The following is a 25,751-nucleotide window of genomic DNA, read 5'->3' as shown; positions in this document are numbered from 1 at the left end:
TGATGGGTATTCTAGCTATAATCAGATTACTATTGCTTTAAAAGATCAAGAGAAGATAACTTTCACTTGTCCCTATAGGATTTTTGCTTTCAAATGCATGCCATTTGGATTATGCAATGTACTGGCAACCTTTTAATATTGTATGATGTCTATTTTTACTAATATGATTGAGCACACTATGGAATTCTTCATGGATAACTTCACAGTTTTTGGTGATTCATTTGATAAGTGTCTAACTAACTTAGCAAGTGTCTTAAAGAAGTGTGAAGAAACTAACCTTGTCCTCCACTGGAAAAAATGCTACTTCATGGTAAAAAAGGGTATTGTATTAGGTCACTGAGTGTCCAAGAATGGATTAGAGGTTGATAGGCCATAGATTTTTGTGATTCAACAACTTCCTCTATTGGCAAATGTTAAGGGTGTGAGAAGCTTCCTAGGCTACGCTGCTTTTTATCGCTGTTTCATCAAGGACCTCTCTAAAATCACCAAGCCACTATATGCTTTACTTGACAAAGATGTGCAATTCAAATTTAATGATACTTGTTATTAAGAATTTGAAGATTTAAAGAGAAGGCTTGTCCTATTATGATGGCCCTTGATTGGAGTTTGCCATTCATTGTTACGTATGATGCTAGTGATTATGCAGTGGGAGCTATTCTTGGCCAGAAGGAAGATAAAATTTTTCATCCTATCTATTATGCAATTAGAATACTTAATGATGCTCAAGAAAACTACACCACTATTGGGAAAGAATTACTTGCAGTGGTGTTTACCTCAACAAGTTTTGCTTTTACCTAGTAGGAGCTAAGGTGATTGTTTATACTGATCATGCAGCACTTAAGTATCTTTTCAGGAAAAAGGAGTCGAAAGCATAATTGATTTAATAGGTGCTGCTACTGCAAGAATTTGATCTTGAGATTGTCAATTGAAAAGGTACTAAGAATCAAGTAGCTGACTATCTCTCATGTTTGAGTATTGATGCTCAAGTAGAATTTGACCAAGTGACTAATGAGACCTTTCTCATTAGCAACTCTTTGCTATAACCCATATTGAGGAGCCTTGGTATACTAATATTGTCAATTTTATTGTTTGTGGCATTATTCCCTAAGAGTTGAACCCTCATTAAAAGAGGAAGTTCCTATTTGATGTCAAGTTCTACCATTGGGAAGAACCATTCTTGTTTCATCATTAAGCTGACCAACTACTGAGAAGATGTGTTCCCAAATAAGAACAAGAAGAAATTTTGAGATGTTGCCACTTATTTGAGTATGGAGGTCATTTTGGGGCTAACAAGACTACTATAAAGGTAATATATATAAAAGGAATGAGATACCCTTAAATAACATGCTTGAAGTGGAATTATTCAATGTTTGGGGGATTAACTTCATGGGACCATTCCCTAAGTCCTTCAACAAGCAATACATTTTGGTAGCAGTAGATTACGTGTCAAAATGGGTTAAAGTCATTGCCTCCCCAACTAATGATGCCAATGTTGTTGTGAAATTCTTGAAAAAGAATATTTTCACCCAGTTTGGAATGCCAAGGGCCATAATCAATGATGGAAAAAGTCATTTTTGCAATAATCAATTTAAAACTCTATTGAAGAAATATGGTGTTAAGCACAAGGTTGCTTTGGCGTATCATCCTCAAACTATTGGTCAAGCAGAGATCTACAATTGAGAAATCAAGAAGATATTAGAGAAGATTGTGGGAGGCACAATAAAGGATTAGTTTACTAAGCTTGATAACGCTTTATGGGCATACCAAACAGCATACAAAATGCCTATTAGTATGTCACCAGACAGACTGCTCTTTCTAAAAGCATGCCATATCCCTATTGAGCTAGAACTTAGTACGTATTGGGCTATCAAATGGCTAAATTTTGATGTAAAAGCTATTAGCGAGAAGCGACTTTTATAGTTGAATGAACCTGAGAAATTCTAGTTCAATCCCTATGAAAGTTCAAGACTCTACAAGGAAACTAAAGTTCTACTATATGATTCCAAGCTAAGACTCTTTCCTAGGAACCTAAAGTCAAGATGGTCTGGTCCATTCATTGTTGTGCAAGTTCGTAGTCATGGAGTTGTGGAGATAGAAGGAAAAGCTAGAGAGAAATTTCAAGTTAATGGCCAAAGGTTGAAGCACTACTGTGGTAGCTCATTTGATCATCAAACCATCACTATCCCCTTATCTGAGGACCCTTAAAGATGAAGAGTCAAGTTGAAGATTATAAATCAAGCGATTAGCCTTTCTTTTACATTTTGTTTGCTTTTGATTTTGTTGTAGTAGTTTTATGTTTGATCTTGGTTTTTGTAGGCATGAAGGTTTTTCCCAGGTACTTGATCACCCAAAAAGGAAGAATAGTTGCATTTTAAGCATGACTTCCAAGGAAGTGAACCTAAATCCTGACCTCAATGAAGCTGAACTCTAGTCCCCCGCCTTAACTATGCCCTTATTGTTGTTTCTGGATAATCAAGTGAATCTAATGTGAATTTGAATGAAATTGTAGCTTTTTGTTGATTACTTTGATTATTTTGGAAGTTGTGCTGATTCGAAGCTTGATTAATATGTTTTCTTTAGTTTTTTACATGTGTTTCTTTGGTTTTTATGCTTGTGCTATGATGTTAGATAGGGTGGTCTTGTTTTCTGTTGTTTTATTTGTTTGGATTGTAGGTCTTGTTAGGTTTTAAGCGTTTTTTGTTGTTTTAAGGGTGATAGAACCCAATCTTTATATGGTTTTCTTAAGTGTTTTCTAATGTTTTACAACAATTTTACCCTCATTATACGTGCGTTTATATCCATATGATTACATTGAGTCATGCATTGCATTTTGCTATTTAAGGGGGTAAAAAAGGGATCATTTTTCTCTTCTACATTTTAATTACCTTGATTTGTAATCAGTTAGTCTTTACAAAGCTCTTTGTTGTGATCTTTAGGCAATTGGAGAAGGACCTAAGAGTCATGATAGAGCATAAATGGAGCTAAAATGTTACAAGGACCAGAACATAAAAAGTTGGAAGTGTTCTACCTCCCTAGGTCACGACATGGACTACTTAGGTCGCGACCTAGATGCCCTACACTTTAGACCTGAGTAAAGATAAGAGCTCTCAGTCTTCCCAGGTCGCGACATGGAATCTCTCAGGTCGCGACTTGATCCCCTTAAGTCATGACCTTACATTCCTCAAGTCGCGACCTGAGTGCGTTAAGTGAAGCTGTGTGTTTTGGAATAGGTTTTTGAGCTTATATACCTAAGGAGGGCAGCTACCACGAAAGAGGACTCTTCCATTTTGCAGATTTGCATAAGGTTGAGCCACCATCACCTCCCTCAAGTCTCCATTGATCCTACACTCAAAACTTCTATTTTTCTTCATCTCTTCATCATTTTCTGTATTTCTAAACTGATCAAACCACTTCAACACCCTTCTCTATTTTTCCAACCTTGTTCTTAGCTTTAACCATGGCTATTCATTCCTGGAGCGATTACGATTAGTTTGAAGGCATGAGAGGCTAAACCCTTAGCCTCTTCATGATGGAAGACAAATCTTAAGCTCAAGGACTTAATCGGGGAGTTTTCTTTCTATAGTCTAAACCATTGTTTAATACTGTGTTGAATTTTTCTAGATTTAGGAACTTTCTGCACTTGTATCAAACTTGGTTTATGATTGTAAATCTTGTATTTAGACTATTCTATTGTATTTGGATTGGAAGATGCTAATGTTGATTAATCTATTTAATATTTTAGTTTGAATCCTTGTGTTCAGTTTGATTATCAGTGATAATTGTTGATTAATCTATGTGCTTGGTATTCTATGGCTGTCGATTGACATTCACAGGGCATTTGCATCATTCATTCATTTACACTCTAAGTGGTTTTCAGTAGTGTCTTAAGAGGTGTTAATTAACATTGATTAAAGTGAGTTTTCATTAATTAAGACAGTGGACCCAAGTGATTACTTGGGGTTTTTTTTCAGACTTAGAGGTTTTCCAAACTCCCAATAATTCTAAAGAGCAGTGATAATTGACTTTCATCATCAAGAGATTGTTTAACCATAATTCCCTTTTTAATCTAAAACATTTCTTTATTCATTCAAAATACCAAAAATAGTTAATTTTCTGCACTTTGCATTTGTTGCACCACTTTTAAAACAACTAAAACCCCTTTTTTCACAATGTTTTTGAAACCCAATTTAGGCTAGGATTTCCAATAACAAGCTCCTCGAGAAGAATGACTAGTTACATCCTATACTGCATTTTATCTGGTGTAATTCTCTTTCTTGCCGATCCAGAAGGCAACAATCTGGCACATTGATCAAAGGGTTATTAGGCAGTTTCTGTAACAAGTGCCATAATTTGTTACTCCATGCACTGCGGTGGCCTTTTTTTGTTAAGTGCGACGTCTCTGTATGGGGCATGAGCCACAACGTCTTTGCCTTTTTTTGTTACTTCACAGCAGCTGTAGCCATGGGCCACAACATCTTCTCCTTTTTCTACAGATTTCCTTTCTATAATAAGAGTCACGACGAGTTTCTACTTGTGCCACAAAGGTCCTATCTATTAACCCTCATGTTGAATTTGTCTGAGGCACCATGTTCTTTGTTCTTATGAGCTATGGAGTCTTATCTCCTTCCTATTGTTAAGCTCTTGGTGAAAAGCGACATCTGTCTCATCACTTGTATTTATCCTGTTTTGTTTGAGGCATTGCGGTGTGATGCTTGATGTGTCGCGACATGTGCATCTAAATGAGAGGCTTTAAACTCTTTTTTCTCTTTTGCCCTTTATTGTTTTTTGAATTCCCCACTTTGCTCCTGTGTATCTGGCCAATTGGTGGGTCAAGTTCATTCCTCCTTATTTTAAAACCCTAACTTTTTTGTCTTGTCACTCCCACTAATTCTCAATTTTCCCTTTCCTTCCTATAACACTCTCCATCACCACTCTTACATTTCAGTATCCCTCACCTTTGACTCTGTCAACTTTTCCCTCTCTCAAAGGTTCCATCATCATCCATTCCTTATTTAGCATCATCGACATTTACATGGTCCTCCCTGGAGGTCAAGTTGTGCTCCCCTGTGTTTGTCAACCTCAATTCTTCTTCCCTCTGTCTTCTTTTTCTTTCTTGATTGCCTGCTCATCTTTAGAGGTATTTTTCTTTCTTTCTCTTTAGTTAGTTTATTTTTGAGTAGGGTAATGTGATTTTAGGAGGTGCATCATGGTTTAAACTAGAGCTTGAACAATGAATGTTGGGGAGTTTGAATCTCTGAGATTGATTATGTTTATGATTAATTTGTGTGCAGGATTACCCTAACAATTTGTGAACTTTCAGTTGCAATTTTAACTTTAAAAGAATTCTTGAATAAAAGGACATTTTCTTTCTCTCTAGAAAAGGGTTAATGTTGAGAATTCCTTTAAAGTCATATTTCTATAAAATATATTATTCTATATCATTTGAAAGAGAAATTGTACTGTAACCATTTGTGAAAAAGCTTGTGACTTGGAAACAAAGGTGATAATTGTGAAGATTCTCAAATGACACTTCAAGATTGCCCAAGTTATGTTATAAAATTAAAGATCTATTTAAGGTAGTACTCTTTTTGAATTTGAGTCAATTAAAATAAAAAATTGTGCGTTTTTCAATGTGACTAATTGGAAAGGACCTTTTGAAATTAGTTTGCATAGGTATCTACTAATGGATACCTACCTTTGAAGTTCATTTTCAAAATTTTGTGCAACTATTGACAGTTGTTTGGGTTTGGATAAAGAAATGGATATGAGTTATAGAGTAAGCATGAATTGAAGGTGGATTGGAGTTTAGTAATGATGAGAATATGGTTTGTTAGGACTGCTTGAGGAATGCATAGCATCCTAGTGATTTTTTATCTCAAACTTTGATCTAACTTTGGGGGAGAGCTTTCTTTTCCTTAGGATAGCTTAGTTGTCTTTCTCTATTGTTTTGTGTTTATTGTGTTTTTTTTCACTTTGTGTGTGGTGTGCTTTGCTTTTTTTATGCAAGAAAAAATGGCCCTAAAGAAGAAACCCCACTTTGGATCCCCTGAACCTCCCATCAAGGAACTAATTAACAAAAGAGGGTTGCACTAAGAGCAAGAGTTCCCTTATACAAGCAAATTTAGGTTTCATAAACAGGCAAGGACATTGAAGTTGTTGAAGTTGATTGGACAAAAAACCTTAGGGAATGAAAAACTGGTCTGGAAGTTCTATACCAAGGTGGCTACTGATTGGTGTAATGAAATAGTCATTCAGTATAAAATTGTCCTCATCACTCCGCAACTGATAAGAAACTTCTACCAGTTGCTAATGATAAAAAAACTACAAATACCAATGGTATTTGAACAACTAGAAATAAATTCCTCTAGATCAAATCTCATCAACACTCACTGGATCAGAGGAAAGCATATGGACAAAACCCAAGAAGGGGCAAGCCTACATTTTGAGGAAGGACATGACACATAAGGTGACGATATGGCTGCATATTGTTACCAGAAACATTATGACAACAAGCTATTTGAGTAAATCCCTAAGGAACCTAGCCCTTCTTATATATCTCCTCATGATAAAAGGTGATGTGCGTATAGAGAAGCTGATTTTTGATGCCATATAAGATGCCAGAAGGGCACATAATACCAGCTTAATCATGCGTCACTTGATCTTTGATCTTCCGACTTAAAAAGGAGTAAAATGGAAAGATAAGAATTCTAAATTCAAGCTAGCCTCCAAATTCAACTACTCCACCATCATTCCTAAGCGAGAACAGTAGCGCATAACTAAAAAAATGTATGTTGAGTAATTCCCTAAAAAGTACAGGAAGGAATAAGAAGCCAAGCTAGCACAAGCTCTAGTCCCATAACTTAGAGCTTGAACTAACTCCATGGGAAATTAGATAGAGAAATTCACTATTGGAGGCATAAAGAGAGGCGTATGGAGGAGCTATTAGTTCAAATATCTCAAAAGTTAGAAATTAAAGTGCCTGATGTTGAAAACACAAGTACTGAGGATGAGAAAGAGATGAATAAGGAGGAAGATGAAACTTAAGCATCTGGTGGAGGTCTAAATGAGGATAATGACATGGCTAGGGGTCTGTTGATGATTATAAAGACCAAGGGGTGACCAGACAGAGGAGTTAGGGCCATTTGCTACTATTGCTTGCTTTATTTTGTTGTTCTCTGAGGCATTTTCTTGTTTTTTTTTGTCTAGTGTTGTGACTTTTGTTTAAGCTTGCCTGTTCACTCTTCTTTGCGGTATTTATTTGACTGTTTTGTTTAGCTACCACTTTGCTATCTTGAAAGGCTACTGATGGCCTGGAACATGAACTCTTTTGGTGTAAGATTAACTATGAACCGAGAACTATGAATGCCTGTATATAAGCTATTGATGGCTTATTATTGAAAATTGATATCATTTCAGTTCTATTTTGTGCACATTCTGTTGAACTGACTTTTCTGACCTATGTGAATAGTCCATATCTGTACAAGTGTAGGTATATTGATTTTGATCCCTTATACGGTGATTCTTTTGGTTTTTGTGTTTTGGCACATAAGGATGACCTTTGTTTACTCTTAACAGTGAGGACACTATCCACTTTTAGGTTGGGAGATATGGAGGTGATTTTTGAATGGCATAGATTGTTATAACACTTTTTGATGGTTTTTAAGATTTTTTTGGGGCAAATTATGGCTGACTTGGCTAGAATTTTGATGAAAAACTTGGGTTAAGCTTGTTTAGTGTTTTTAAATAGGGATTGGTATGATGAATGAGCTATTCGATTGCTTGTGGTCTAGTGATAGGAATGGGTTGTTTAGTTAGTATTCTTTACTGGAAACTTTGGCCAATCTGCAACAATGAATGATTCATTTCTCTAAAGCCTATTTCTCAACAGTTTTAAGCCAAAAATGATGCACTTATAAAGTCATGAGTGTTTTGAATGTATTCAACTAGGGAACTAAGTGCAAATTAATTTATGTGTTCATTTTTAACTCCATGAATTCAGAAACTTGATCCAGATCCTTTCAAAGTTTATAAATAACCTTACATGATTTTGAAAAATGATTAGGGCATTCTTTTAATGCATCTATGCCTTTTAAGCTGACCTTAACAAAATGTTATGCGCTTTGCACCCATTTTTTAGCTTTGAAAAATCATGAAGAATTTCTTGTGAACCCATAATAATTTCCTAAGCCATTTAACTTGAAAAACCATGAACCTTACTTTGAGATTAAATGAAATCATTTAATAAAGGCAGTTAGGTTTGATGATGAAAAGAGGAAGTATTGGTTGTGGAGTTTGACAATTGTCAAGTCTAAGAAAAGAAGGAAAAAAAGAAGAAAAAGTTTAATATGGCTTAAGAAAAGAAAAGAATTCATTTTGATTCAAGTTTAGGGGTGATTACAACAGCAATAAGGGCTACTGACAAAAAAAGAAGAGTGTATTAAGCTAAAATTTCATTGATCTCAAAGTATTTGAATTTATCATTCGTCATTTTCTTTCAATGGCCTTAACCCTTAGCCATGTTATAAGATAACCAAGTCCTTTTAATTTTGAAACTGTGTGAGGTGATTTATTAGTTGAGAGCACAAAAAGAGTGGGCTTCTATTTTTGTGTGGTGGAAACCATCTATATGGATCTAGATATGCTTTTGACTTTGGCTAGTATAGGATAGGAATTCTTAGAACTCTATTGACACACATATTAAAACATTTTATATGCTTGTCTTTAAATTCATGAATCATAAATCCTTGCATATGCCATCGTAGTCTGGCTTTGTATACTTTCTAGAATAGTTGATGAGGACAATTCCAAGTATATTTTGATGATGACTTTGTCATTTTGGTCTTTTCTCTAGTTTGTTGTTTTACTTGAGGACAAGTAAAAGCTTAATTTTAAGGGTATGCAACCTCTTGAAATTCCTAGCAACTTAGCTCGTTTTAACACTCTTTTGTGATTTTTGGAAGCTAATTGTATAGGTTTACTCCCTTAAAGTTGGAAAACATGATTTGAAAATATGAAGCTTGATTTGTGCTAACATTTGGGGATTATTTGTGCAATGCTTCTAAAATTCTTGGTGTAAGTAGTAAGAGCTAGAAGATGACCAACAAGGAGAAATATTTAACATATTTTGGTTGATCAGAGAAAATCATAAACACAGAGCAAGCAAGGATGGAAGAACTAAGTGAAGAAGGCCAACCATGCATAATACGTCACGGCCCTTGAAGCAATCCATCACAGCCTTTGAAACAAAAAAGAAGAAGAGGCATTCTATATAAGGCATCATAGCGCCTGGCTAAATCCATTGCGATGCCTGTCCCTACCTAACTATGTATTTTGTATTGTAACTTAAAATTTAGGGCATATAAAAGAGAAAACTCAAGATTCTTGGCCAGATTTCGACTTAGGTACCTATTTGGAGGGGTTCTCTACTAGGGTTTGGAGGTTTTGGGGTCTAGGAGCTTTAGGCTTGAAGTTTGAAGGAGATTTGGAGTTGCTTTTCTCATTTTCCTTAGTTTTCTTCTTCTCTTCTCCCTTGTCTTGACAAAATACCCTTGTATTTGGGGTCCTTTACTAAACATGTGTAGCTAGAGTAGTTATTCTAGCATTATTTTGATCTATTGTATGGATTAAGATTTCTGTAACTATTTCTTTAATGTTAATGATAATGTTATATTGTTTTTACCTTGAGCTTAGTGCTTTGTTGTGATTCACCGCCACTTGTAGTGATTTGTTTGATTGGTTTAAACTTAAGAAAGTTAAATTGATCTTTGAACTTTGGTAAAAATATGCTAGACCATAAGTTTATTCTATTAAATGGATGGCTTGTTGATAGAATAAAGATATATCTATAGAGCTAGTATTATCCAAAAAGGGTTTTGGTTTTCAAAGTGTAATCTTTTTAATAAAAGCAAGAGATTGTGAAGATTTATTAAGATTACAAAATTTGGTTTTGACTTGAAAAAACTTAATCAACATTTGTGAACCTTGGACTGACTTAACTTACCATTAAAACACTAAATGAGAAGTTTCTAATCAAGTTTTATGAAGTACAATAGTGAGAAATAATCCTAAATCCTTATTTGTCTCAAAGTCAAGTTTTTAGATTTGATTTTTACCTTTTTTTCAAAGTACCTTCCTTAAATAACTTCATTTACACATTAATTTTGCTTAACCTAATCATGAACATAATTGCTAATTTTAACTCATCTGGCCTTAATCTCTAAAGGAATGATACTTTTTATACTACATGTAACCTGTGCACTTGCGATTAAGCTGAATGGTCAACCCAGGTTATTAACTAATGAAGCTTGCATTAGGCACGGAATCAATGTGACGGATGAGTACATTTGGTGCAATCACAGCCCTGAGGACTCTTTACATGCACTTAGGCACTGCCCCGAAATCAAAGTGATATGGCTATCCATTATTAAACCCAGCCATGTTGGACGATTCTTCAGATTTAATGTTTGGGACTTGTGTTGTATGAATTTAAAGGAAAACGAAGGGAATGAATAATAGTGAGAACTATTTATCATTGTGTGTTGGCTTCTTTGGAACCATAGGAATGAAAAGGTGTTTGACGGTAAAAGCACCAATACCCAGGTGACTCTCGGCCATACAAAAGCGATCCTGATGAGCTTTGGCGTAGCAAAAACCCAATTGAATCAAACTAATATTCAGGTAGACGAAGCCTACTCTCGTCACAATGTAGGGTAGGATGTGGAGGAATCACTGTTACACAAAAGTGAAATTGTAGCACTTCATTTTTAGCAATCTGTAGCGTTTTCTAAGTGCTATATATGAAAGTGCCATGTTTTGCATAAAAGCCAAGCTATAGCGGTTTTCAAACTGTTACAGAAGGCTTTTTTTTAAAATAAAAATAAAATTAGCTGTAGCGCTTCATGAGGGAAGCGTTACAGTTTCAACTTTTTAAAAAAAAAAAAACCAGCTATAGTGCTTCCTATAAGCTTTAATTTTTTTAAAAAAATAAAGGTAAATCCCATAGGCTCCTCCCTTCCTCAAGATCAATTCCATTATCAGTTCATCACTAAACAACAACAACGACAACAAAGGGAGAAAGAATCAGGCTTCACCCATATGTCTCCGATTACATCATGTCTTTTGCAAGTTTTCTCTCCAGTCCTTTTAATTCTTGGATGAAGAAACTCAATCTTCATTACCATGACTTCAACTTCTTCACTTTTCACTCCTAAAATCTACCTCCTCTGAAACACATTATGACATTGAGAGGTTATATTTATGTCAAATAATTTAGGAGAAGGATAGAGCTAAAAGCAAACATAAACACTGACTTAAACAAACAACAATCTTAGCATTCTAGTTCTATACATGCTTAAAGGGGGGGGGGAAGAGAGATTGGACCTACGAGAGAGGGAGAAGGATCAGATCTGAACTTGTAAGATCCATACATACAACAATCTTCTTGTAGGAGAAGAACTTGCGATACCAGGGGACAGAGATCAGACTTGCTATATCTAGACTTGTGCGATACTAGGGCCGTTGTGCCATGGGAGGGAGGTGAAAGAAGATGAAAGGGAAGAAAGAAGGGGCCACTAGTATTGGGGGGGAAGGTGGGAGAAGATTAGGGGGGAGGGGGAGTCCATATCATCATTGCTCAATTTAAAACATATCACGGGTGTATGGGGAGGGTAGTGATTGGCGGCAAGAAAGAAGAGAGAATGAAAAGCTAAAATTTAGGGGAAAAGACAAAAAAATTGACAACTTAACTTCAAAATGACCAAAACATCCGCTGAATTTGTAAAATGTCATTTTGGTCACATGAGACCAAATTGGCATTATCATGTCAAATGAAACGACTAAATTGCCCTTCATTTTACTTATTGCTTTTAAACTACCAAAGCTCCCACTAGCCAACTGGTCGCCGGGGCTCCAACGACAACAGTCACCGGAGCTCTGGCAGTCAGCCAATAATTGGTCACCTGAACTCTGGTAGTCGGAAATATTGTTTTTTTAAAAAAATTTTTACAAGTTTAGTATAACGGTTAACTACTTTTGTAAAGCTATTAACAATTTCAGTATAGCAGTTAGTAATAGGTTTTCTGCGAAACTCAACAAGCTCCGGTGGCCGAAAACAGTTTTTTTGAAAATTTTTACAATTTCAATATAATGGCTAACAACTTTTGTAACGCTATTAATAATTTCAGTATAGCAATTAACAATAGGTTTTCTGGGAAATTCAATAAGCTCCAATGGCCAGAAACAATTTTCTTTTGAAAATTTCTACAATTGCAATATAACAGTTAACAACTTTTGTAACGCTATTAACAACTTCAGCATAGCAGTTAACAATAGATTTTTTGAGAAATTCAACCATTGGTGGCTGAAGCTCCGGCGACTGGAAACAAGTTTTTTGAAAATTTTTACAACTTCAGTATAATGGTTAACAACTTTTGTAACGCTATTAACAACTTCAATATAGTAGTTAACAATAGGTTTTTCAAAAAATTCAACAATTGGTTGCCTGAGCTCTGACAGCCAGAAACAATTTTTTTGAAAATTTTTACAACTTCAGTATAACTTTAACAACTTTTGTAATACTATTAACAACTTTAGTATAGCAGTTAACAATAGGTTTTCCGGAAAATTCAACAATTAGTTGCCGGAAACAATTTTTTTGAAAATTTTTACAATTTTAGTATAACGATTAACAACTTTTGTAACGCTATTAACAACTTAGTATAGCAGTTAACAACATATTTTTTGAGAAATTCAACAATTGGTCGCCAGAGCTCCAGCAACCAAAAACAATTGTTTTGAGAATTTTTACAATTTCAGTATATCGGTTAACAATTTTTGCAATATTATTAACAATTTCAGTATAGCAGTTAACAACAAGTTTTTTGAAAAATTCAAAGAATAGCATTTTTACAATTTTAATAATGTCGTTAACAAGTTTTGTAACTCTATCAATAACTTTAGTATAGTATTTAACAACAAGTTTTCTTAAAAATTCAAAAAGAATGGCATTTTTATAACTTTAACAACTACTTTTTTTTTAAATTTTTTTACAACTTTAGTATAATGGTTAACAACTTTTGTAACTCTATTAACAATTTCAATAAAGTAGTTAACAACGGATTTTTGAGTTTGTTAACAGCATTATTGAAATTATAAAAATGTTACTTTTTGAATTTTCTGAAAAACTTATTATTAACTGCTATACTGAAGTTGTTAATAGCGTTACAAAAGTTATTAATCGTTATACTGAAGTTGTAAAAATTTTCAAAAAAATTGTTTCTGGCCATTGGAGCTTCGGCAACCAGTTGTTAAATTTTCCAAAAAACTTGTTGTTAACCGCTATACTGAAGTTGTTAATAGTGTTACAAAAGTTATTAACCATTATACTAAAGTTGTAAAAATTTCAAAAAATTTGTTTTCGGCTACGGGAACTTGTTGAATTTCCCAAAAAAATTTGTTGTTAACTGCTATACTGAAATTGTTAATAACCTTACAAAAGTGGTTAATTATTATACTGAAATTGTAAAAATTTTCAAAAAAAATTATTTCCGACTGTCGGAGCTCAGGTGACCAATTATTGGCCAGTCACTGGAGCTCTGACGACCGGCCGGCCAGTGGGAGCTTTGGTATTTTAAAAACAAAAAATAAAATAAAGAGCAATTTGGTTTTTGCATTTGATATAATAATGCCAATTAGGTTTCATGTGACCAAAATGGCATTTTGTAAATTCAACGGACTTCTGGTCATTTTGAAGTTAATTTGTCATGTTTTTTGTCTTTTTCCTTAAAAATAATGGGGGGAATGGGTGAGCATTTTAGAATTAAAAAGGAAATATGAGGTAGAAAGAGAGACAGATAGAGTTTTATTGAGAGTAGGGTAGATGATATTTTAAAAAAAAAATTTCTTAAAAAAGTACTATATAAAATATAATTTTTAAAAATATAAATACCTTTTTGTAGCACTTCCTGAAAGAAGCGTTACAACAAGTATTATTCATGCTGTAGTACTTCGTTCAAAAAATGCTACAACTATATAATTTTTTTGAAATATAAAATAATATATAGAAGCTGTAACTTTGTTAAGAATGCTTTACAATAAGTATCTTCTCTCATGTAGTGTTTTTTTAAACAAACCCTATAGGAGGTATTTATTTATTTATTTTAAAGGAGCTATTGTAGCACTTTTTTAAAAAAGCGTTATAGCAAATATCTCCTCTCTTGTAGTGTTTTTTTAACCAAACAATATAGGAGCTATTTATCTTATCTTTTTTTTTTTAAGGAAAGGAGCTTCTGTAGCGCCTTATTAAGAAAGCACTACAGCAAGTATCACAGAAGCTGTAGCATTTATTTAAAAAAGTATTATAGAATATGTCTTTTTTTTAAATAAGTTATTGAGTATTAGCTATAACGTTTTGTTAATAAATGTTACAAAACAGGCGCTACAAATCGAATATTTTGTAGTAATGAATCATTAAAGACTCTGAAGTTTCATGCTGTCTATCAATGATAGCGATCCCCTAGTTTGTCTTTTTAGTGACTTTGGAAGCAATAGAGCTGCTTGAGGACGGAGACAATGACCGCCATGAGAACAGAACTTTGATTAAGGAATGCTGCAACATGACTCAAAAGGAGTGGTTTGTGGAAATTTTCCATCTTGGACGGGAAGAAAATCTTGAAGCTAACGCACTAGCTAAGGAGCTCTTTCGTTGCCAGCTGGACTTCATCTTCAACATCTTCATGACTTCCCTGATTTTGTTTCTCGAAAGTTAGCCTAGTTTCTTGTATTTTCTCTTCTTATAAAAAAAAAAAAGAATCATAAACTAAGATGTTCATATAAATTTATTTTTCAGTTTTGAATTTCTATCATACATTACATATTTTAATATATTGTATATATAATAGAATTATTTCTTTCTTATATCAATTTGTATAAGAAAATTATTAATATTATATCATATTTTTTTAATTATTATTAATTGATTTTAATGAAACATACAGTATGTATCTAATGATGAGATGAATTTTGATGATATCTTTATTAGTACCAACTCCACAAATATATCAATTTATTTTACAATTAAAAATATATTTAAATCATTATATTTTAATTATATAATTTAAAATAATAAAATTAAAAATTAGCGATGGATTAGCGACAGAATAAGCTTAGCAACAAAATTAGTGATAGAAATTTTCAGGGGAAACAATTTAGGGATAGAATTTTTCTCCCGCTAATTCCATCGCTAAAAATTTTATAATTAAAATTAGTGACGGAATTAGTGACAAAAATTCTGACGAAAAATTTTGTCACAAAGTCAGTTGCAAAATATTTTAAACAGATTTTTTGATATAATATTGGTGATAGAAAAATTGTCACTAATCCGTCGCTAAATTTAGCGACAGAATTTCTATTAGCAATCCATGGAAAATTAGCGACAAAATAAGAAGCTGTTTCTTTTTTTTGTAGTGTAAAAGTGATGTCTTGTGCAATGAAGTGAGCACCATCTATGCCTAAAATTTTGTTATTTAAAAAGAGTTAACAAAAGAGAGTATATTTAGAACTGAAACAAATTCATCAACTAATTCCTATATGTGGGATGAAAGGGAGTATGACTTATTTCTTGTGCTCTTTTTTAAAAAATGAATCCTTAGAAAAAAAATATTTTATGATTTGATTAGTAAGACATGTAAAATACTCCTCTGATCCTTAATATAAGACCCATTTAATTAATTTGATTAGATTAAGGAAGTTAGGTAAGTTAACGACACATTTTTCTTAAAACACCATAATCATCTTTTTTAATACCCCCTCCCTTTTCTACTTGATTATGGTTGAGGGAGTATCCATAGGAATAATTCAAAGAAAATTGATAATATGAAAAATGAGTCTTATATTTAGAATCAAAACCAACTCAACAATTGGTTCATATATTAAGGACTGGAGGAGTACATGTCCAACCAAAACTTTCATTAAAAAAAACTCAACAAAAATTTTTACATTTAGATTTACAATTAGATTTTAAAGAAAGATAAAAAAAGAAGGTAAATAACTAACCTACTGTTGCGGCACAAAGCCTTTTCTATTCTTTTCCATCCTCCTATCATCCTCTTACCTAATTCTGACCATTAAAATTTAACAGTACGAGGTAAAATTATTATGATTTTAAACTTTTGAGATAATATTTAACCTATAAAAACTTCTAGGTGCCTAGTGCTGTTGTAAAAATTTTTGGGACAAATTAATACATTAACCCTGATCTTTTTAATGGTACAATTTCACCATGATCATTTAAATTTGGTGCAATCTCACCCTTTCTTTCTTTATTTAAAATTATCAATTTTTTATTATTTTAACAGTTAAAATTAGCAATTTTGGTTCCTTTTATCAAAGCATTAATAACTTTCATACAAAGTAATAACCAAATTACAATCACATCTAAAAATTGAAACATGGGTAAAAGTGCATCACTAAAAAGATTAGGATGCTAAGTGTATATGAGAAATAATATTATGGTATTGAATGCACTTTTACCCTTTTATAAATTATCTTTTCAATCCTTGAATCTTAACAGAATTAGTCTCAAATGATGATTTATTATGTCAATCATTATTTTCTTTGAAAATTAAGCTTAATATATATAAGCATTTAACAATGTTCTGTTAAAATTTTAAATTTTAAATATTTCTTTCCAATTGGATCATATAATAACTGGAGAGGGAGAGGGGGCAAAGAAAGTATATACATAAACATACCTGTGGACGCATGGAGAAGAGCTTGTAAAGAAGGACAGCTCTTTGCAAAGTTTAAAACATGTAAAGCGCCCATTGTGTTGATTTTCATTGCAGCATCAAATCAGGATTAATTTATGTATTTGCCAAATAATGCATTTTAAAGGGCATATTTTATTGTTAAATAATAGCGATTTTAGATTATATTTTATTAATTAATATTTAGATATATTTAATTAATTAATCGTTATATATATTCCCTTTACACAAAATTATATGATCAAGGGAATTTTCTATAAAAAAATTATATATATGCCTTTTAGTTTGTAGAAAAATAATAAAAGAAAGGAAAGGAGAAAATCTGGAGGAAAAATAATTAATTGAAGGTTAAAGTATACTTTTACTCCTTTAACTTTACACAAGATTATATTTTGATCCCTTAACTTTAAAAAGTAAACTTTTGGTCCTCTAACTCTAAAACTGTTAACAAAAAATTGATGATATTAAGCTATTGAATGCTAATAAAACATTACTAAATACTAACATATTAAATTTAATATTCGAAACAACCATGATTGTTACAAAAAATTATCATTTAAAATTAATAATTTTGAAGTTAAATGACTAAAAGTATATTTCTTAAAGTTAAGAAACCAAACTGAAACCTTATATAAAGTTAAAAGACTAAATATATATTTCAGCTTTAATTGAAAAAGCAATGGAAGAATACACGCGATCTTGTGGAAGAGAGAGAAAGAAACACGAAGCTACTGGGGTATTCAAATTCAAATGCTAGAAAGAACCAAGCTGGAGACTGAAGTTTTATTTCTGGTCAAAAGTTGGAGTTTTCAAAGGAGCTCAAAAAAGAGGGGAGCTTCAATTTCAATTATAAATAGTCCAATGAAAGGAGGCATCGAATCCCTATTAAGAACTCAAGAATATTGTCTAGGATATTGAAACCTGTAAAAGCTTGTATCATTATTTAATTAGTTGTTCAGGTATGTTGAGAATAATGCATGCTCGTGGTTGTAGAGACCAGTAATTCAAAAATAAATATCTGGTCCTTATTAAGTCACTTATAGTTTATTCTCACATATTAATAAACGCATTAGATTGATACAAATTTTTAAAATGGTCTACATTTACAAATCATTTTCACCTCTATTTCCTCTTCTCTTTTTTCAATAGAAATTAAATAGGAAGTTGAAAAATGATCATTAATAACCTACAAATTACTTATATTTGTGACCAAGCTTTATTCTCTTACAAGTAACTTATAATAGGGATCACAATAGTGGTTACTTAATAATCAACTTAAAAGATAAAAATTAGAAGCCCATAAATCCTACAATGCTTCAAGAGATTACGTTGTTCTCGAACAAAAACAAGATTGCTGTGCTTATTTTTTATAATTTCTACATATTATCATAAAATAATTTACTTTATCTCATTCTTTTTCAAATTATTATCTAAATTGAAGGAAACCTTGGAGCAACTGGTTAAATTGTATCGGTGTGACCAAAAGGTCAGATTTTGAGCCACGAAATCAGCCTCTTGGAAATAATTTCCAAGGTAAAGCTCCCTACATTAAATTCGGCAGGATCTGACCTCGGACTTTGCACGAGCGCGGGATGCCTTGTGAATTGAGTTGCCCTTTCATTAATTATCTAAATTAATAAAAACAAAACGTCTAAAATACTCCATGATTTTTCTTTTTCTTTTTTTCGAGTGGAAAGGCAAGCATAAGCTTGGGTTACAAAAAGATAAGGTTAGTCAGCATTTCTAAAGCTGACATCTACCAATTCTTGGTCTCTCGTACTCCATGATTTTTCTACACTAATCATGTACACCAGCATGAGTGATCGCAAATATATGAATTTGGTGAGTTTCACAGTCAAAATGTTTGGTTACTTACCTTTCATCAAACTTGGTAGTTGCAACTGAGCTCACCATAAAATCTATTTCTTCCATAATTTGCTTTCCGGTATTTTCAAAACATCACCAGCAATGGCAAAATCTGCACCCATCTTATCTCGAGGAACATTAAACAAGTCCTTTGCCATAATCTAGCCACATTGCATATAACAACACAAAACAAAGCATGTTAATTGTTAAATATGTCTATAATTTATAAATTGAAAAATGATGAAGTCATCAAGTTAGGGAATTAATTCATGTACATCATGATGCAAGTGTTGCGAAGCTTCATCAAAGTCAGAAGCTCTTAGAAGAAGATGCAGTTTCTCAAAATCAGGCTGAGTCCTTAATAACTTCTCCATGAAACCGCAAACCGAATTAGGCGTTCTGATCAAGCAAGGAAAATATGTAATTGTTTGATGACACAGTACATATGAGAAATGAACACTTTATTGCTTAATTACTGCACAGAGATTAAAAAAGCCTCCATAAATAACAGTATACATTTAGAACCAAACCAAAACTTTTTATACCTAAAACCGAAGGGAGTAAGAGTTAGGACTTGGCATAGTGGGCTTTCCTGCCCATGCCTTGTGTAAACAAAACTTTAATTTAATCATATTTGATAAACTCGTATAAATTATAACTATTTTTGAATGATTAAATATCAAAATATAAATTTAAAAATATTAAATTGCTCCTAATCGATCTAAGGACAATTGGAGGTAAGAGGAAAAGAAGGAAATTTGACTAGGAAAAATTTATTATCTTATATTTTTATATTTGGTCTTTTGTATAATTATAATTTTTATGATCCTTTTAATAAATATCATTTTATTTAATTTATTTAATTTTTTTCCCAAATTTAACAACAGTTGTCACTTATAATTGTCATTGTTTATATAAACAACAGTTGTCAAATGGTGACTTTTCAGTTCCATTTTTTACCACAACAGTTATTTGTATTATATTTAATTTGGTCAAAATTAACCGTAACATCTTATCTTTATACACTAATAGAATTATTCTAAATAATTACAAACTACTAAAAGCCAGGTTTTGTCTTGAAATTTTGTTTTTAAAACATTTCTTAAACGTAGGATTCGATCCTATTTAAGGAATGAGATAGTTTGAAAAACTTTAAAATTCAACCTTACTTCCAATGAAGCCTATCTAGTGGTTTTGGTCTTGATTTAACCCTTTTACCAAACTAGTAAAATTATCTCAAGACTCGGGGTTGTAACAAATGTCAAAGCCCACACCTAGCTGATTATTCGACACACAATTTCATCGTTCTTGCTACTTATCTAACCCAAGTTGGTAAATCACTTGGCTATATATCTGAAATAGCCCTTACCTACCTCCTTATGGAGATGATTTACATATCAGAGCATAAATTAAAATTAACTAAACTTTAAACTAAATAAACTCTGATATATACAATTAACAGTAATAGGAATTAATACTTCATATAATAACAACTAAAACTTCCTTGGAGTCTCCACCGTTAGATCTCTTCTATAAGCTTGCCCTTTTCCTTTGAGGAACTTGCTCCTCCTATTGGTACATAGGAGAAAAGGGAGTGAGACTCGGAAGACTTTTAGCAGCAAATCATAACCTCACTATATAATGTGCAATGGCAATTAGCTAAGCATGTAAATAGCCAATGTAATTTAGAACAACACCTTACAAGCAAGTACACATGGCCATGACACCAACTCAAGTAAGGATATTACACAGTCAACGGCATACATGGCAAATAAACATGCAGGCTAAAACATCTATCATTTTGCCCCATTTAGTATATATTCGGAAGTGTTATAGTTTAGGTGAATCATGAATTAAACCCACAGATTAAAAACTTGTATTTTAATTCTCGGGTTACTATTTATTTGGTAATTTCAGATTTTTTATCTAATTTTAAAAATTTATAATTAATTATAAAAAAACTCGTATGAGGGTGTTCTAAAATTATTATGAAACGGCTATAAATCTTTTACATGAGAAAAATATCACTCTAGCTTGATCTTGCCCATATTTACACAATCTATTGCATTTACTAACTTGCCTTATTTTTCAGAAAGAAATTGTTCCTTAACTTCTAAAATTCATAACTCAAATTTTATACATCCAACGGATTTGATTTAGAACTTTTTGGAAAGCTTGGAATGTCTAGTTTATATGTAAAAGTTATCATGGTCATTAGAGATCATTTACTCTATGTTATTTAGTCAAACATTGACCATGATCTGTAAGTAACCTAGTCTGGACAGTCATGACCATCCATCTTACAATCATGCTCTCAAGGCCATATTTAGGCATACAATCACTTATAATTCATCACTGCAAATCAAATATACATGCCAAGACCTCATATTGAATTTAGGCGACTCATTGGCATTGTTATACATTTTACAACTTATAGTAAAATAATGCCATAAGAATCAATCACTCCATCAAGCTTCTTGCAATAGCTCTTCCTTTGGTGGCTCATAACCTAGCATGATTAGCCATTTGGTGGGGGTGAGACTCAAAGAATCCCAGTAATAACAAAATTTCTTCATGTAATCATACAAGATTACAAACAAATATGCTACTCAGGTCAAAGAAAACAACACGTTGCAACCAAATATAGCCAATGATGTGCACACATCATGCACTTACATAGCCAACCGCTAAGTATTGTGCCTACATTACAAAATAAATGCAAACCAGTGCATATTTTTATGACAAATAATATCATGAAGAGACAATTTACATGTTTTCATGCACAATCAGCATAATGACATATCCAAGCATGCAGTAATTAATGCGCAATCACATGATCAAAGGCAAAGAGTTACTATCTAGTACACTTTTTTCCGACTCAATCATGATTGAACCTCCATTTCCTTTTCCATGACATCCTTTGTCCCTAAATATATGCCGTGTAATGTTTATAATACTTATTAGAGCCATTAATCACATTGCCAACTCATGACAACTTAAAATCTATTTAGTTCCTATCTTCTTTATCTCAATTTTTCACTTTATTTTTCTTTGGCATAAAAATTCTTGAGCCATCATTTGCCCACTCAAATTTTCATGAAAAATTCATTTTTGAGCTCAAATTGAGCAAAAGAAACTTCTTCCTCTTCAACTGATCAAAACAGCAACATAGTGGCCTTATTACACAGGAATTTTGTTCTGATTTCTAATGCATTCAAACTTATTTTCTCATTTGAATTCTACACAATTTTTCATTTTAAACTCATTAAAAGCATCAAAATTAGCAAAATCAACCCCTTGCTTGCTGCCTTGTACAGACCAAAACTAGTTTGGGGGGGGGGGGAGGACAAGTTGATTTTTCAATATTCTAATCGATGCTCTATCATAATTCCATCTCTAACTTCTTCCATAACCATGATTTAGCCTTAAATCAATATATCTATATTCCTCAAAGATTTTGACAGCACCTCCCTTTATATCTTGCTTTCCAGAAATTACAAAATCTTAAGAACGAGGCCAATCAAAAATAACAACATAATCTACATCATTAACACAATCAATAATCATCAGTTACCTTATTCTTGAGCTTGAATCCTTGAAATTTCCTTTCTTAAAAACCCTAAGCTCCAACTCTTCTTGCTAACTATATATTATAAACAGGAATTTAGAACGGTAGAAAACCTTAGAAGATCAAGCTATTCGCGAAGAAGAATTTTTTAGAAGAAGAAATAACCTAGAGCAACTTGTTCTTCCTCTTTTTCTTCTTCTCTTCTCTTCTCCCTTTTTCCTCTTCACTCTCGGTTTCTCTCTTTCTTTTCTTGCTCCAGCCGAAGGTATGACAGAATGAGAGAGTTAATTGGCTTTTGATGACTTCATCCAAGTATTAATGAAATGGGAACATTCTTTTAATTCCACTTCCTTTCAAATATTATTATTTTAATGTGCTCTTGAGATTACATGGCTAATAACTCTTCTGCCTTTGTCCATGCTCCAGCTCACGCTGCATACGTGCTGGAGGGAGCATTGGATTGTCCACTTCAACACAAAATTACACTAAATACCCTTTACTCCTTAATTAATTTGGGATTAATCTTCCATAAGTACTTGTTGAAGATTCCTTGATCATATAATCAATGTAAAACCATCAATAGGTAGTAGTTTCCTAATTTTTCTTGGACCAAAATTAAACACAGTTACTTGTTTTAAAAACTTCCTAGATACCTTTTTTTAGCAAAATTCAGCTTTAAATATTGTAAAGCTAATCTCTTCATTTTCAAGGGTCAAAAACAATTTTATAATCTCCAAATTAATTTTGATTATTTAAGGCCTCCATATAATTAAAATAATTAAGTTTAACGAATTTTCTTCTAATGAGCCAAAATTCTCATAATCAGCTAAATTTCTAAAAATTTCTTAAATCTTATTTGGGGGTATTTTTATCATTTTTAACTTTAAATAGGCCTTAATATCATTTTCCATTTTTTGAAAATTTTCTGAAACTTTGGGCCTATTTTTCATCTTTATTCTTTTGGCCCAAACTTTTTGAAATTACAATTTGTTCCCTATCAAGGTTTGACCTCAAGAATCATCTTATTGAGGTCTCTAACATGAGTTCTAGCCAATAATAATTCTCATTCTCATACTCAATCTCTAAGACTTCATCGAAGTCTCTATCTTTCTCGTCCATTGGTCCTAAAAAACCTTCACCTTGCAAGTAGTCTTTGAGAATCCTTCTAGTCTTTTAAGAAATTTTTGCAACTCCTAATGAAAAAAGTCTAGTAGCTTGTCTACTTTAGCCTATTTCTTTCACTTCTAGGCCCAAAATGCAGGATATTACACAAGCAAACAAACACAAGCTATATAAGAGTAATAAATTTCACCACCTTTTTCTTTCTCTTTCCAAGTTAACTCCTCTTACTTAAATCTTACTTGAGCTTCTTTCTTTTAGCTTCCTTCTTTGTTTTGATAGCAGTTATTGAATCCTATAATTCACATATACATTTGTAGGAACAGATCAATACTTCAACTATGTATGTCACTATTGCATGATAAATCTCTCCCCACCCGAAACTCTCATCTAGCTCTTGTTTCTTTTTATTTAATTCACAACTTATCCTTTGGGTTCAAAATTCTTTCCCTATGTTTGTCTCCATGTAATTTTGCCTTCTAAATTCATTGGAAGCATCAAATCCAGCCAAAAACAACTCTAACCCCTTCAAAATGGTTTGGCCAAAATAGGGATATAAGCACAATTCCATTTATTAAAATTCTATGGTTAGTTGGTTACTAACTAAGGCATTTTGAGTATCTCAAATGTATACTTTATCATTTTAAAACTTTAATGTGTTCCATATCTAGAGTACCAAAACAGTGAGCCTTTTTCAAATGTAACTGTCAACATTGTTTTAATATCTTTAATAATGTTTTAGACAGCTACACTATGATGTTTAACATCCTTATGCATCAACACTGAGTTGTATGGAATTTCAACTATGCCTCATTGAATAACTTGGACAATTAACATTATTATCTAGTTTTCCTTTTAAATCTGAAAATTTTCCAGCTTCAAAGCATTGATTTAATCCTCACTTACGTGTCCATAGCTAATGTCACTTATATATATATATATTTTACTCACTCATCATCTCTAAATGGCATTAAACAGGAACATATATATGTTTTTCAGCTTCAATAATCTTTTTCATCATACCACAACAAAAAATACATACGTGTATACATATAATATTTATTCCATTAATCACTTATGTACAGCGTTCATAATCAACAATTAATATTCATTTCAATTTAACAGCATTTGTTCTATAATTCCAGAAATTGCAACTTCATGAATTTCATCCCAATCATCATTTCAATGTCTCCAAGCTTGGTTTAACCATCTAGAACCATTACAATACATCCGAATGTATCAAAGAGTGAGTTCTAAATTAGTTTCAGCTACCCTTTCAAATTTGAAATTTTTTTCCAGATTTTTGCTTTACTAACTCCATCACCACACGCATAACACACATAAAAACATACAGACATAACTTTTTAAATAACTTTTGCCTTTCCTTATAATTCGTGTGGCCATATTCTTCAATTTGAAAACTTTATTTTCCAGCTTTGAAATATTATTTTAGTTTCATTCATTAGCATGTTGTAATCTTGGAATGCTTGGAACCTTTTATTTTCCACTAGCATTTAATATTAAAATCGAGCACGGTAGAGAAAAATAGATAAGGAGGAAGAAGAAGCAATCAAAACAATAGTGGAACGAGTACCCACAGCTTGATAAGCAAAACCCATGGTGGTCACAGCATTGGAGACTGAAGAGGGCGAGAGCGACTGAACGATGGAGCAAATGAGCAAAGCAGTAGCAAACCCGAGCAAACCCGTGGTATTCTCAGAAGTAAAATTGAGTAGTAAAATGAATATTTTGCACTAGTGTCTACTCAACTAAACTCAACAATCTTTTGGTATTCTCTAAAACCCAAAAAAAGAAAACACACCCACGCACAAAAGAGCAGATTAGGATGAGTGCAAAACCTATCTTCTTGCTCGAGAACGCGTTGCTGATTTGCGATTTTCAACATCCTACGCTGCCTTCTCTCCGCCACCAGCAACGAGCCCAAGGGAGAAACCTTCAGAGGCAGAACTACTCTTTCCCCATGACAAACGATTGAACCGCTCGGAGCTCGTGCACTCCGCGACCAAGGGCAGTTCCCGATCGTTGTTCTTGCGAGCCTCCAACAACGATTTCACCCAACAAGGATCCACTCGCTTCTCGCAACCTTCTGTGTTCAGCTGTGAAATTTAATGCCAGAGGAAAAAAAATTGGATCTCAAAATACAGAACAAGAAAGGGGGAAAAAATACAGCGCTACAAGAAGTTAGATGCTTGAAACTTCTCTGCGTGGATGACAGCAAGAAAGAACGCTGGAAGTGATGGACTAAGCACAGATGGACGCTTGAAACTTCTCTGCGTGCGCGGCGCTGGTCTGGTGAGAGCGAGGGAAAAGTAAACTTTCAGAAGATTATAGGGCGGGTTAAATTGTTTTGGGTTTCAAAATAAGCAACTTTAGATACAAAAACAATGCGCCAGCCTTGCCAATAACACACGTGG

At 32.9% G+C, this 25,751-nt stretch overlaps 1 long non-coding RNA gene across 1 annotated transcript; it reads left to right on the top strand.

Annotated features, from left to right (window-relative positions):
• Nucleotides 1-1,234: 1,234 nt before the first annotated feature.
• LOC114714958 (uncharacterized) lies at nucleotides 1,235-25,017 on the top strand. Its single transcript, XR_003737498.1, has 3 exons — nucleotides 1,235-1,250; nucleotides 7,797-7,802; nucleotides 24,917-25,017. It is a non-coding gene; the product is annotated as an uncharacterized LOC114714958 (long non-coding RNA).
• The last annotated feature ends 734 nt before the right edge of the window (nucleotides 25,018-25,751 follow it).

Source organism: Neltuma alba, unplaced genomic scaffold, assembly GCF_004799145.2.
Source record: "Neltuma alba isolate B1F8T4 unplaced genomic scaffold, ASM479914v2 tig00011557_pilon, whole genome shotgun sequence".
In the NCBI taxonomy this organism is placed as follows: Eukaryota; Viridiplantae; Streptophyta; class Magnoliopsida; order Fabales; family Fabaceae; genus Neltuma; species Neltuma alba.
Note: the sequence above shows the minus strand (reverse complement) of the source record. Positions and strands in the feature narration are given on the sequence as shown.